The sequence below is a fragment of the Bos indicus x Bos taurus genome, chromosome 2 (genome assembly GCF_003369695.1).
Source record: "Bos indicus x Bos taurus breed Angus x Brahman F1 hybrid chromosome 2, Bos_hybrid_MaternalHap_v2.0, whole genome shotgun sequence".
NCBI lineage: Eukaryota > Metazoa > Chordata > Mammalia > Artiodactyla > Bovidae > Bos > Bos indicus x Bos taurus.
Genome location: NC_040077.1, coordinates 119,280,781 through 119,295,844, shown reverse-complemented (window position 1 = coordinate 119,295,844; position 15,064 = coordinate 119,280,781). Strand labels below are relative to the sequence as shown.

General features: G+C 55.5%; 1 long non-coding RNA gene across 4 annotated transcripts; it reads right to left on the bottom strand.

The window, feature by feature from the left end:
- Positions 1 to 10,338: 10,338 nt before the first annotated feature.
- On the bottom strand, positions 10,339 to 14,194 carry LOC113876710. 4 transcript variants are annotated; one of them, XR_003506568.1, is made up of 4 exons: positions 14,005 to 14,166; positions 12,284 to 12,464; positions 12,040 to 12,169; positions 10,339 to 10,837 (listed from the first exon to the last, which is right to left on the bottom strand). It is a non-coding gene; the product is annotated as an uncharacterized LOC113876710 (long non-coding RNA). The 4 variants fall into 4 exon arrangements; XR_003506570.1 differs by having other exon boundaries at positions 10,347 to 10,834; positions 14,005 to 14,194; XR_003506572.1 differs by having other exon boundaries at positions 10,347 to 10,837; positions 12,013 to 12,169; positions 14,005 to 14,169.
- Positions 14,195 to 15,064: the final 870 nt, after the last annotated feature.

The following is a 15,064-nucleotide window of genomic DNA, read 5'->3' as shown; positions in this document are numbered from 1 at the left end:
CTTCTTCCCTATCTGGATAGTGGCCTTGGGCAGTCGTCTCTTGTGTCCACGGCTGAAAACTGGTCATGATTGTTCTGGATTCTGACCTTAGTGAACGGGGGAGGGGAGTCGAGGGGAGGGGGCAGATCCTGGGAGGAACTGGGTGAATGTGAATTTCCCTCGAAGAACTGCTTTGCCTGACGCTGTCCCTGTACAGCTGGCTTGGCTAGGTGGGTAAGTAAGGCTCATGCCCACCTGGTTCTGGAACCAGCGTTCCCTTCACTGAGCACACACTGGGTTCCTGCTGTGTAGGTGGCAGTTAGCCTCTGGCTCATGCTTCAAGCATTTTTAGGTATTCTCCGCACTTTCCAAAGTAGGTAGGACAATTATAGGGTTGGATTTTATGAAACTGATGTTTTTTTGAATGTCAAAACCAACTGAAAATCGGCAGATTTATAGGTTCAATCTCTAATATGCTATCACTCTCCTTTTTAACAGGTCAGGAAAGCGGACCAAGGGATTATAGCAAGGAACTTGGGATAACCAAGTGAATCAGTGACCAAGTTGAGGCTAAAACCTTAGAGTGGAGGAATCTTTGTTGTTAAATGAGCGCTGAATCAGCTATGGCCTTGAACCTCCTTCCTGCCTTAGGCATGTGGTATTTGAAGGCATGTGGTATTTGAAGGCATGTGGTATTTGACACCTCGTAAGTGAAGGCGTTATTTAGGCTAATGGAGAGCCTCATTCCAGGACTTCCCTGATGGTCCAGTGATTAGGAATCCTCCTGCCATGGGTTCAATCCCTGGTCTGGGAAGCTCTCATGTGGAGAAACTAAGCCCAGGTGCCACAACTACTGAGCCAGTGCTCTGGAGCCCACCAGCCGCAACAGCTGAAGCGCATGTGCCTAGCACCCATGCTGTGGAGCCCCCACTTGCTGCCGCCATAGAAAGCCTGAGGGCAGCAGTGAGGACTCAGCACAGCCAAAAAGAGAAAAAGCCCCGTATCTCCAGTGACAGGCAACCCCTCACCTCCTTTGCTCTTTCTGAACAGGTTGTTATCCCCTTCCCCTGTCACTTTGACTCACTGGTGCCTCTCTGCCCTTTGCTGCTTCTGTGACCTTTCAACACCCCACCCCCACCCCCAGGACAAACTGGTAATGCCTTGGGAGCCCACATGTCCTGTCCCTGGTCGTTTACAGCCTGAGGCGCACTGGCTTAGGTTAGAGCTACTTTAAGCCAGGGGACCCAATTGGCCTCCAGGCTAGTTTTGGTTTTAGGGAATTTGCACGAGGGACACCTCTGTATGGCCTGCACACTCTCAGCTGGACGACAGGCCTTTCTCTGCTGGCCTGGGGCACACATTTTTTTCAGTTGCCTCACCCTGTAGGCACTTAAGTTTGCAATTCTTGCTCCAAAGCCATTTCCAACATATTCCTAATTGGTCATCTCACAATTTTGATACCCAAGAGACCAGAAAGAATATAAATGCTAGTAAAGCTGCCTAGGTTCAAATCCCAGCTCTGCCATATGCTCTCCGTGTGAATTTGGGAGAGTTATCTTCCCACCTTTGAAAAATGGAGATGACAAGAATAGTATCTACCTTCCACGGGTTCTGGTGGGAACTGAACGAGTTCATATGCAGAAAGTGCTTAAAAATAGGGTCTGGCACAACCAGGAAAGCTGTCAGTGTTCTCAGGATTCCACTTTCCAGCTGCCATCTGTACCTAAGTGGGTTGGCTTCACAGTTTTCGCAGGACTCTGGACAAAGGAACAATGTCTTCAGCAAATTCTTCCTATACTTGGTGGGAAGGGAGGGCACCAGCCGAGTTGAGTTTCTGGAAGCCTGTGACTCGGTGCCTGACATCCTCAGCAGCCCCTCTGGCCTCAGAGGAAGGACAGAGTCTGAGAGGAACAAGCCTCCAAAAGAACCGCCTTTAGAAACCCAGGAGTTTAAGGCTGTGGTTTCCTTGCCCAGGCATCAGGGCCTGGGGAGCTGCCAGGGCCCTTTCAACTCTCCCGCCCTGCCGAGCCCGGATGGGATTGTGTAAGAGCCGCCCTCCACACGCCTGCTCTCTCGTGCAGCACGCCTGGGCCTGCCCGTCCTCCCGGGGAGCCGGGCCAGAAGGCCCTGGTACCCACACAGGTCTGGCCACCCAAAGGCTCCTGCCTGGTTGGGAGAGGGAGGGGGATATCTCTTGAAGTTCAAGGCCTAATCCCAAACTGATGCCAGACTGGAGTTCTGGGGAGGCTTGGGGAGAGGGGTGTGTGCTGTGTACACGTCCCTGGCCACCCCCTGAGCACACATGCCCTGGTGTCTCCAGGGATCTTCTGTCGGCCTGTACCATTTCCCAGGCCTTCTTCCCTGTATCCTTGTGTCTGTGTGTGTGTCTGTGTGAGCGTGCCTCCCTGCATAGCCCAAGCAGGTGTTTTGCTTAAGCTCTGGGTACCGTTTGTGAGTGCATGGGCCTAGCATCCCAGTGGCAGGTGAAGGTGCTGGCTAGGGGAGAACATGTGTGGGCGCACAGCCTGTTGCCCTGGCTGCAAAAGCAGGGCATCTGGAGAAAGGTTAATCAGGTATGTGACCGCGAGAAGGCATTTAAGGGGGCATCTCCGCACCTGGCCCCACTTGGAAACCCAGCAAGACAGGAACCAAAAGCGGGCCCCAGCTGAGGACCTCGGTGGTCTGGGCCAGGCCAGAAATCCCAACCTGGTTAAACTTGAAGCTAGGAGAGGCCGGCTTTTTGACATCTTGAAGGTTCCTCTTCCCTCTTTCTGTTAAACTCAAATGGGTCTTTTCTACCTTTCCGTCACCCCTGGCAGAGGAGCCACCCTCAGTCTCGATTAGAGGGGAGAAGATATGAGGGATGGAGGACACACCACCAGCTCCCCTTCTCACAGCCAAGGGGAGTGCAGGCAAGGTGATTGATTGGATGGTTCCGGGGCTCAGAACACTCAGTGGTGCAACCAGGAAACGCCTGGACACGCTGGATGGCTAGTTACCCTGGTCTGGTCCTTACTCGTGTGCTGGTAACTATGGCATTCCTGCAGAAATCTGAGACACTGTCAGGAAGAAGGGACCTGCAGCGCTCAGTCCAAGAACAGCTTCCAGCTCTGATGCTGCCTCTCTGCGATGGAGAAGCCAGGGTGGCTCCGGGAGCATTTGGTTTGCATGTGACAGAGCAGAAGAATGAAGAAGCTTAGCAGAGATCACAGAGCCAGTGGGTGACACCGGGATCGGGCCTCCCGCACCCTCCTGGGAGGGCTCGCAGCTGTGCCGTGCAGCGCATAGGAATCCGTTGGTTTCCAGATCCAGGTGGGAACGAGGGGAGGAGATTTCAGCCTCCTTTAAAGCAATGTTCTCTCCTCCAAGAGGTTTTTCTGAGGGTTTCACAGGGGAAAAAAAGTGAGGCTCGGACAATTCTACAGGAAGTCTCAAAACAGGATGAAAGGTTACTCCAGAGAGCAAACCTCCCCAGGGAAGGGAAAGAGGAGCACCCTTTCTAAGGAAGTGCAAGCTCCATGGGCATTTAGAGCCTGAGAGGAAAGTCACAGCTCACCCACCTGAACCAAGAGCCCTAGGCCTCCTCAGCTGCAGTGCGTTCTTAACTTACAGTGTTGTGGCCAAGCCTAGAATTGTGACTGTGTACTGGCTCTTGGCAGCTTTCTCCAGGACAGGCCAGTCTCTCTTGCCACTTAGGTGCTTCAAGAGTGTTACTTTGAAAGCGTGGGCTAGACACCTCCCCATCCACCTGGCTGCTGGCAAGGCCTCGGTTTTCCCAATCGCTAAGTGGAGGGAAGAACATAGCCCAGGTTCCAGGGAGGGAACAGCATGGCTGTCAGTACCCCTCCATCCTGAGTCGTTCACGGGGCCACATCAACGTCCTTGGCCAAGACAGTGTTGAGACCCACCCCCCACCTCCGCCCCCTGCAAAGTACCTATCACTGAGGGAGTCACCAGTCTCCTCTTGGGCCATATGTGATAGGTTGGAGGTTTCCTCAATGAAGACTTTTAGGACGATAAAATGTATTCCAGAATGTTCTTCAAAGTCACCACTATAATTAAACAAGGGGCAGCCATGATGGAAGTAAAATGTGTTCTGAATACCTGTAGAAAAGATAAAAGGGAAATCAGAAATTAATGATTAATGTTAATAAGTGAGCCTGCATGAAATGAGTGTCGAGCGTTAGTTGCTCAGTCGTGTCTGACTCTTTGCGACCCTATGAACTGTAGCCTGCCAGGCTCCTCTGTCCATGGGATTCTCCAGGCGAGAACACTGGAGTGGGTTGCCATGCCCGCCTCATGGGATCTTCCTGAGCCAGGGGTTGAACCCATGTCTCTTGCGTTGGCAGGTAGGTTCTTTACCACTAGTGCCACCTGGGAAGCCCCACTTGAATTGAAATGGCTCTCAAAGCAGGCAAGGACCAGCGTTAAGAAACATCCATAGCTGAGAACCCCAGCTCCTGGTTACTGGAAGCTTTCAGCTTCATGCAAGCCTGGCACCTGGCAGTGGTTGGGGTCCTCCATGATTCCTCGCTTCAGTCCTACCTCTCTTCCTCATGGAGCCACTGGTAGGAGTTGGGGCATGCCAGGGACTGGAGGATGCCTAGGACGAGGAGTGCCTAGGCTTGAGTGACGCTGGTTCTAAGCAAATTTCTTTATCCTCCCCACCTGGTTCCCATCATCTGGGCTGAAATGAGAGGGGATCTCTGGGCATACGTGCAGGCTGGGGCTGGCAGGGGCAGGTCTGGTTGTATCCCCCCATTCGGCGTGGCCCTGTGTTCTGCACATCTGGCTATACTTTATCAAGAAGTGACCATTCTATTTCTCTGAATCAATTGCCATTGGGCCTGACGTTCCACTGAGCCAGCCCTGATCCCAGGTGTGAACACCAACTCCGTGCCAGAGAAGAGAAAACCTGAACGTGCTTCCGACAGTTACGGCAGCACCTCTGCAGATGGAGAGAATGGGAAAGAGCCTCTTTTTACAGGTGGGGTTGCTGGGATCCAGAGCAGGAAACTGATTTGCCAGCAGAGTAGCCCCTAGCCAGGAAGAGAACCCCTTGGCCCCAGCTGCCAGGGCTCCGTGCCACCCACCCTCCCTCTCAATGAGCAGTGGGGGCCCTGGCAGAGGCTGGCTCTGAAAACTCAAAGGCCCAGGGCAGAGGTGCTTCCTGGAGCAAATCAGGCTTGGCAAGAGGCTAAGGTCAGGGAAAGAAGTAAGGGAGAGAGCAAAGGCGAGGGAGACTGGGCAGCTCCACCAGGGAAACCAGCCAGGTAGGCACATGAACACGAGGGTGAGGCAGGAGGGTCAGAGGGGAGAGGGTGCCTCTGAAAGCCGCCTTGCCCCAAACAAGCAGAGACGTTCCAAACGTGCCCTTCCACAAGTGGGGCCTGGCTACCGGGCTAGAACCCTGAACACTTGCCCCAGCAGGGGCACAGCAAGGGACAGAGCTACACGGTGTAAGCAGTAGAGTGGGCGGTGAGACAGGCAGCTCCTGTTTACTGAACAAAGTCTGGGTCAGTCATGACTCTGGACTCCAGACCCACGTTAACCCATTCAGTGCTAGGTGGTGAGCTACCCACACTCATGGGAGTCAACCCTGTGCCATTCACTGGAAGGACTGATGCTGAAGCCGAAGCCTGATACTTTGGCCACCTGATGCAAAGAGCTGACTCACTGGAAAAGACCCTGATGCTGGGAAAGACTGAAGGCTGGAGGAAAAGGGGACAACAGAGGACGAGATGGATGGTATCACCGACTCAATGGACATGAGTTTGAGCAAACTCTGGGAGATCGTGATGGACAGGGAAGCCTGGCATGCTGCAGTCTGTGGGGCTACAAAGAGTCTGACACAACTGAGCAACTGAACAACAATACGAGAGAGGAAACAGAGGCACAGAGTGGGTGGATGTTGCCCAGGGTACCTGGCAGAGCTGGGTTTTAAACCAGGTGTAGCTCCTGCTTTCAAAGGGAAAAGCTGCTGGTCACAAGCAATCCTGCCCCCACCAGCCTGTGCCCACCCCTACCCCCTCCAAAGGCACGGACAGGGTCTTGGACTTTCCTCTGTCGATTGGTAAGGAGTTTATTTTCACCAGCTGAGGGGCTCGTCCTCCAGTAGATAGATGCCTTTCAGGTTGCAGAAGGAGCAGAGAATTCTCCCCAGATGGGTGATTTCTGGTTGCGAGGCAGGATTCCTTCTGGCAGGATATTATGACCCGGAAGAACAGCATTTTGCAACTGTTTGTGGCCAAGGACTCACCTAAGTTAGCCTACTGAAAACTAAATACTCCCGGGCTGTTGCATTGAGCTTTTTCGTGACATCAGTAGACAGTTGGCAACAACACCTTGAACATTTCTCCAGGCTACCATTGACTGTGGCCTTGCTCCGGGCTGTGGAAGCCCAACGTTGCCCAATGTTCCTTTATAGTGACCCACAGGACAAATTCCTTTCAGGCCCCCACACCAGCAGGGCAGTGTAGCCTGGTGATTAGAAGCACAAACTCCAGATCCCCCTGCTGTCCTCCTGTTGAGGGTGAGTGGGGGCAGGAGCCCATCAGAGCAGGGTTCTTTGCCTGCCTCTGTGGCTTAGCATGTGAATCCTTGGGCAAGGTGAAACCTCCATAAGTTTCAGTTTTCTCACCTGTAAAATGGGAATAAATAACACCCTCCTGAGACATCTCCTGGGGAATTCCCTGGTAGTCCGGTAGTTAGGACTCCGTGCTTTCACTGCCCAGGTTCGATCCCTGGTCAGGGAACTGAGGTTCTGCCTACCACATGGGGCGGTCAAAAAAAAAAGACTTCTTCCAAATAACTTGCTTTAGTTTTTCTTTATAGACCCTCTGTGTCTTGTAACTAAGCACATTTCCCTCCCTGTCTGGGCTGCCAGAGGCCCAGCACCCACCTTGAGGGCACTCTCCAGTTCCAGATCACGCTGAGGTGGATGAGATCAACCCTATCCCCTCTTACTTCCTACCTTGTTTTCCCTTAACCCAACCTCTTCAGTCATTTTTTTTTTTCCTGTTGGCCTTTTGGTATTTCTATGAACTTCAGGACACGGGTCCCTGACCTCCGGGCCTTGTACCGGTTTACTTCCTGTCAGACCAGCAGCGGCATTAGATTGGAAATAAAAGTGCCCAATAAATGTAATGCACCGGAATCATCTCAAAACCATCCCGGTCCATAGAAAAATTGTCTTCCACGAAATCGGTTGTTGTTCAGTCGCTCTTTTGCAACTCCATGGACTGTATCCCGCCAGGCTCCTCTGTCCATGGGATTTCCCAGGCAAGAATACTGGAGCGGGTTGCCATTTCCTTCTCCAGAGGATCTTCCCAGACCAGGGATCGAACCGGTAGTCTCCTGCATTGGCAGGCAGATTCTTTACCTCTGAGCCAGCAGGGAAGGCCCACAAAACTGGTCCCTGGTGCTAAAAAGATTGGGGACCACTGCTTTAGAACTAAGGCCTAAATTAATTATCGTGGTAAAAAGACTGCAGCCCTTTATACCAAAGCACTTCCTCGCAGGTTATATGCTGTTTAAGCCTCAGGCCAATCCAGGTAGGTGCCCCATTTTACAGGAGAGGAAATGGAGGCCCCCGGAGGGAACTGGCAGGGTGGACACCGGTCATTCCACGCCACCTGAGCCATCCACCACCAGTCTCCCCGGACTCCTGCCCTGGCTCCATAAGTGGCCACCCCCTACCTACTTTCCCAGCCCTTTCCAGAATCCCTCACCTGCCCCCAAGCAGCTGAGTGATTCTGCCCCTCCCTCACATTTCCCTCCCACCCCACTCCATTTCCCTGTTATCATTCTCTTGACTTTGTGGGGACTTTCCAAGAAATGGTAAAATCCACTGCATTAAGGATGATTGAAAAATCTGCCTCTGCTCTCTATGGCCCCCTCTATGGTGCTTCCACCAGATAGTTCAGCTTTGGCTCTGTCCTCAACAGGGAACGGATGGCCTGAGTGCTGGCACACTGCTCAGGACAAGAAGGTGTGGTCCAACCCTCCCAGGAACAAGCCCCAGGAGGGCAGAACATGGGGGCCACCGACTGCCTCTCCACCTCTTTCTTGGGACTTGTCAACCTGGGTGTCTCCCCGGCTGAACCCCAGCTGGTCCCTCAGGGGACCCCGCAGCGTGTTGGAAAGAGCCACTACCCAGCCTAGCGCCCCTTCATTCCCTGAACTGGCTTCCTGGGGAAGGCCACAGGCTCCCAAGGGGCTCATAAGTTTCCAGTGCAATGGGGACCCTCTTCAAATTCCAAGCTGCCGTCTGAGGCTCAGAGCCTTTGAGTCCAGCTGAGTTTTGAAGCCCCAGATGTGCCCGTGCAGGCCTAGAGCTGAGCTAGGGTCAGATGGAGAGAACTGAAGTGATTATGGAATACGGGGAGGGAGACCGGAGCTCTTGCAGGACACTGGGCAGCAGTCATTTTGTTCACATCTGAATAGGAAAGCAGCCTACAACTTAGAGCTTGTTGTGTGTGTGCTCAGTCATGTCCAACACTTTGTGACCCTGTGGACTGTAGCCCGCCAGGCTCCTCTCCTCAAAATTCCTTGCCAGGAATTTTCCAGGCAAGAATCCTGGACAGGATTGCCATTTTCTTCTCCAGGGGATCTTCCTGACCCAGGGATGAAACTCGCATCTCTGGAGTCTCTTGCATTGGCAGGCGCATTCTTTCCCAGCCAAGCCACCAGGGAAGCCCCTTTATTATTACTTGGTGGTAATTTCTCTTCTCCGCACACACAGCTCACGATGGTTGCCTTTCAAGGCACTGGGGCGGTGTGGTTGGTGGTATTAGCCCCAAGGTGACCCAGCTCCACCCTGAAGGCTCTGATCCCTGCCCACGGATCCACCTCCCAGGGGACCTCAGTCCTCATCTGTCCACAGTGGCTGTGCCCGTGTGTACGTCATCCAGGAGCCACAGGGGCCAGCAGGAAAGGCCAGGAAGTGTCGCAGCCTGAAACCCCAGAAATAGGGTCAGGGAGCCCCAACCCTGGTGGCTTCCTTGTGGGCTCTCCATTGATGGGGCGGCCTTGCCAATCAGGACAGAAGCACACAGTGAAAGTGACAGCTGGGGGCAGGCCTGGTGCTGGCCTGGACACCCTTGGCGGACAGGCACACGGCCGGCGTGCAGCAGCCACACCCCTGGCCTTGGCCCAGCTTCCTTCTCTGGACCAGGCCCCATTCCAGTCCTCCCACCTCCTGATTATGGGTGTGCACGTGCCTTGGAAGTGCAACTGTGAACATATAGCCATGTCTGGCAACAGGTTTCGTTACTGTGAGCCAGACATGTGTGTTCACGCATGCGCGAATATGAGCGCGTGCTTGCCATGTTTGCAGTCATGTTGGCGCCCCTCCCATCTAGGGGTTGGCGCACAGAGCCGCTCTCTGCAGGTACACAGGTGTTTGCTTTAGTTTCCTTTGTATTTCTCTGTATTTTCAAGCATTCACAAGTGTTAGCATCCACACACAGGCTCCCTCCCTGGTCACCGCCCACTGAGGGAGGCAGGCACAGTCTGGAAAGTATACAATGAGTGTAACAAGGGCCACAACAGGGAGAACCCGGGGAGAGAGCAGACAAGTTCTGCTGAGCAGTCAGGGAGGGCTTCCCAGAGGAGGCATCTTCCGAACTGGACTCAAAGATGAGGAGGCTGCTCTGGGTGGATTGGGGGCCTCCCCTGCTGATCGCTCCTCCCTGCCGCATCCCCTTCACACGGGCTCTGCTTTGCTGTCGCCACCTTCCATTCTCACCTCTCTTTGCTCATGGGCACAGTCCATGTACCTCCCTCGGGCCTGTTTTCTGACCAAAACAACAGCACACAAGCAAATCAAACAAACAGCTAATAAAAGAGTCTATCTGGGTGAGACTGGAAGCAATGGAAGCATTTCATTTGGCCCAGTCTTTTTCTAGAAGTTTCTGAGTCACCTAAACCTAAGAACAGAAAGGGTTTGTGACACTAAGTTGGTTCCACATCTCACTCTGGGAGGTATGACCCCTAAATAAGCCCCCTTTGGGGGTCACCTGGTCTTAGCCTAAACGCCTACCTGCACCCACAGGTGAGCATACAATCCTGCCTGGACACCCTCACACCTGGTGAAATGCCCCCTCCCCACCAGCGGTCAGATCTCAGACAGCCTCCATGTCTTCTGCCAGGCTCCCTGTGCCTCCCGCCCCTGCCCAGAACTGGGGATACAGTGACCTGAGGACACAGTGGCCTGGGGACTGCCAGCGCCACAGCCTGGGGAGGAGTGAGCTCTGCCTTCTTGCTCACTGTGAGGTCTTAGAGAAGTTCATTAACTTCTCTGAGCCTGTTTCTTTTTGTAAAGGTGGGAGGGGGGGGTGCAGGAAGAGTTAGAGTTTGTAAACTGCTCTGCAGATGCTATTTATTATGATTAAACCATTTGAGAGCAATTATAGAGCAACCATCAAGGATTATAGAACAATACAGGGGAAATTGCCCACATATGTGCTAGGGAGCCCCCCAGGAAGAACACTTGGAGTGAGTCCGCGGTGGCTGTCTTTGGGTGGTATCTCGATGCCCTGTGTTCCCTGCACAAGATAAAATGCGTCTAATCCTCAGAGCCAGCCTGGGGGACGGCAAGCCCCGCATGACCACGGGGAACGGCTGGCTCAAAGGAGTGATCATCCAGCTCCTGGACAACCGGCTGGCCCCGGAATTCAGGTCTCTGGCCATGAAATGTGGACGCTCTCCAATCGGCAGCTGCAGGAAGAAGGTTTTCAAGCTGGAGAGATTTGACAAGATGTGAGTCACAAGTGTTGATGAAGAGAAGTTGCTTCTGTGTGGGGAGGGCATCCACTCATTCATTCAGCAGCACCGGCCTCTTAACACCTGGCTCCTGCTGAGTAAATGAAAGTGCGGAGGGTGGTCATCAAGAGGACGCGTGTGGGCTCCTGAGGGCTTCTATGGCAGAGACCAAGGTTGTGTCTTCCCCACCCACCTTAGTTCTAAGAAGGGCAGGGGGGTGCCTGGCCTGAGGGCCCCTGGCAGGAACTGGTCCCAGGCAGCTAGCTACCAGGAACCTCCTATGCATAGACTGAGCTTCTGTTTTTCATCAAGACCAGTTAAGTGGATCCCAGGGCTTCGGTTGAAGGGGGTCAGGAAGGCACAGAGGGAGGAGGGAAAAGGATGAGGGGGCCTCCCTCCGGTCACTCAAGGTACCCAGGGGACAAAGGGAGCAGGAGACAGAGCCTGGTGGGGCAGGCCAGGTTGGCGGAAGCTGGGCGCAGGTCCAAGGCCACCAGGCCTGTGTGTGGGAGGGGCTGGTGGATGGAGGCAAGCGCCACGGAGCCAGCGGGGAGCAGCCCAATGAACAGGATGACAGGGGCAGATGGACAGGCAGCCTTGGCTGCTCTGGGTACCAGCCCTGTGCTCCGGCCCCCAGTCAGGCCGCTGGGCTGGGGGCAGGGATGCTGCTGGCCTCTATGTTGAATGAATCACTGGCCGGTGCCAGGAGCCTGCAGGCCTCAGCGCTCACTCCCTGAGGACCAGCTAATTCACTTGGAGTGAGGCCGGCCGTTAATGACCAGAGTAGCCTCCTGGGCCCTGCCGAGCCCCACGCACGGCTGACCACTGAGCAAGGGGCCAGGCTGAGGGCGAGGGCAGGAATGCCCACCTCTGCCATAGGCTTGGCCAGGGCTCCCCATCTGCCTGCATGAGGGCAGCAATGCCCCTGAGGGCGGGTGGACCCTCTCCCTGGGCGAGCCTGAGTCTGGGGGTGGAGAGGAGGTGCAGATACCCACTCCCGAGCCACAGAGAGACTAATTATGGTGGACAACTGGGAAGGGGGTGGGGAGGAGTAGAAGGCGGGAGCCAGCCGAGCCCTCCCTCCTGAACAAGGAGGAAAAACCCGGGTTGAGAGCCCAGCCCTGCATCCCGGAGAAACCAACCACTTGAAAAACATGGCCTGGTGTCTTGCCAGGCTCTCCCTGACACACGCAGTTTGCTGATGGCACAGGTGCAGCGTCCCCAGGCTGCCCCATCCTGGGCAGGTCCCAGGGTTTAGTGAGCACGTACTGAGGGGTTCTCTGCTGGGGTCCAAACCTTGTCCAGGGGCTCAGTCAGGAAAGGGGTCAGCACCCAGGAATCACCACAGGGTCAGGAGCCAGCTTCCACTCACTGTGCGCCAGGCCCCACACCAGGTCTCCACCGAGTTGTGTATCCTCACACCCACCTGCAAGGTAGAGAATGTCATTTTTTACAATGACATTTTACAGATGTCATTGTAAAAAATGGAAGCCCATTTTACAGATGGGAAAACTGAGGCTCAGAAGGGTCACGCACTCACCCAAGGCCCAGAACTTAGCAGCAGAGGCAGGTCTTAAATGACTCCGTTGTATATAATCTCTGCCTAGCACAGCTCCAGGATTCCAGGTTTCAGGGTGAGAGGAGAGGGAGGCCCCCAGGCTTCTGTTCTTTAGGAATCAAAGTCCTCACTGGAGGCTCCTTGGGGCCAGAAGAGCTGGACACTGGCAAAAGGGAAGGATGGAAGGCTTGCCTCTGGGATTCTTGCTCTTGTTTCAATGTTCCTGGGTGGCCCTCTCCCAGGGGAGAACACTTAACAAACTTTCAGGGAGACAAGGGGGTAGGGGGCAGGGCTGCAGGCCTGTGAGGCAGTGGGCTTGCGGGGGGCCCTGGGGGCCGCATGGTTCTGCCTGACCGGCAGTGGGCGATGATGAGCTGGCTCTCCCTCCCTGTGGTCGTGGCGGTCCGTGTGCTGGACTCGGTCATCTCCGGGACCAAGACGAAAGCGCAGGATCGGCACCTGGAGGACTCTGTGGCTGGGTGCTTCCCCGGCGCGGCGGCCTCTTTCCGGGTGGGGGAACAAAGGGGACCTAGCTTGGGAGGGCGGAGGGTGGGTGGCACCCGCGAGCGCTCCCTCCCGCCAGGGCTGGGCCCGGACGGAAGGGGCCTCGGGCGCCCCCTGCCGGCCTGGGGGCTCCGGGAGGAAGGCAGGGGCAGCTGGGGAGCCTAGATTAGCAGTCCCTCCTCCCGGCGCTGAGGCCTGGCAGGGTTGGGCACTGGTGGGTCCTTGTGTGTGCAAGTATGTTGTGTGTGTGCAAGTGTACCTATGTGTCTGTGAGGGTATGCGTTATGTGAGTGGGTCTTGGGTGCACGTGTCCGCAGATGTGTCTATGGGTGCATTTGTGTCTGTATGTGTGCATGCATATGTAGGTGTATGCATATCTGGCTGCGTAGGAATGTGTCAGTGTGTGTGCACACGTGTGTTTGTACTCGTTTGTGTGTGCAGGTGTGTTTGAGTGCCTGTGTCTGTGTGGGTGCCTCTTGGCACACATCTGTCTCCCCGGGCTCAGGGACAGGTGAATGGGGTCTGGCTTGCTCTGAAGCAGTTGCCTGTTCTGAAAGCACCCTGGCTAGGTGGTCCCTGGAGTGGGCAGCTCATGTGGCCATCAGCGAAAGGCTTCCGGGGGGGCAGAGTTGGCCACTGGCCACTCTAATGTTTATTTGCTGCCTATGAGGGGAAAGAGAGGAAGAGAACTGCTTTTGTCCCTAAGCAGTTCTGCCTGTGAGTAATTATAATCTATCATGATAATTAAGGTGATAAGGACACTGGAGGTGCCTGCAAAATGCAGGGAGAGTGTGGGAGGGCCACAACTGGCCTGGAGAAATCCTAGAAGTCTCCGTGGGGGAGGCAAGCTGAGCTGAGGCTTGAGGGGTAGGGGAAAGCCTGAAAACAGGCAGGCAAGGTGGGTGGGGAGCCCAGTGGGCTCTGAGCACAGAGGGCAGAGAATCAGAGAGGGAGTGGGGGCATGCCAGGCGAGTGAAAGCTGTGGTTGGTGAGGGGGAGCAAAGCCTGAGAGGTGGGCCAGGCACAGGTGCCCTGATTCTGCCTGGTGCTGGAAGGTCACTGACGGAGTCTAGGCAGGGCTGAAACCATCCATTATGAGGCCAGAGGGGGGCCCTCTGCCTTCTGCCAACACCTGGGAGGGAAGGTCCAAGGTGTTTCCTTCTGGGCTGTGCGGGCCCTGAGTCAGGCGCCCCGCCTACCTGCCACGTGGAAGCCTCTCAAGGCAAGGATGCCTGGGGTTCCCTCGCTGACCCCAGATGCTCAGACGTGGGCCCTGGAGCCCGAGGATCATTCTTCTTCTCCTGCCAGCCCAGTAATGCCCACGTTACCCCAGCTGCAGCAGCCTCTGGGCGCCTCTTTTGCCATCAATGCCTCCTCTGTGGCCTGGGCCTGGGAGGGTGGGCCGGGTAAGGCTTTGGGCCCCAGCCAGCCTGGTCCCCTCTCGGGGTGGCACCGGGCTGGCCTTCTCAGCACTGGGCTAGGGGTCTTAAGCGGGCCTTCTCCATCCTGAGGATGCAACCCCTGAACACGCATTCATTCAGGCTTGGCAAAATGGGCGCCTGAGCACACACTGGGGATGGGAGAGCTTCCTCTCTGCACTCCAACAGCCTTCAAGGTCCAGCCCCACTCACCACCTGGACCATTGTGGGGTGCTGGCTTCCTGACCCTGCCCCACTTTTTCCCTGTGGCACCCAGGCTTCTGCAGGCCACCGCGCCAGCAACCCTGTTCTTGCCCAGGCCGAACTTGGGCTCAGGGACACATCATGCACTTCTGAGCCCCACCCCCCAGCCCATCAACCTTCTCCCTGTACGCCCACTACCCCCCACCCCCAGGAGGGGAAGTGAGCCATGGTGTGCGCCTCTGACCTCGCAGAGGCCACCTGTGACTCAGGAGCCCGAGCCCCATTCAAGCCACTCCTCCTCCCACTAGGGACAACAGTTCACCTTCAGGAGCAGTCGCACGCCTTCCATCATCCAACCCTCCTGACCAACCTGCCAGGGAGGCCTCATAGCACCCCCAAATTACAGCTGTGGGAGCTGAGCCCCAGAGAGGCTCACGATGGGGACTGGGAGCCAGGCCCTCGTGACCCCAGGACCCCCGGTGTTATCCCTACACCAGGACCATGACTCCCCTGCGCCCAGACCCACCTGGCCACCGCCTCTCGCTGGACTGTGGCCAAGGTCTCCCCATGGCCCCGTCTGTCTCATTGCTTCTTCCTCAGCATCCTCTGTCATTCCCACGGACCTCAGGAAAAACAC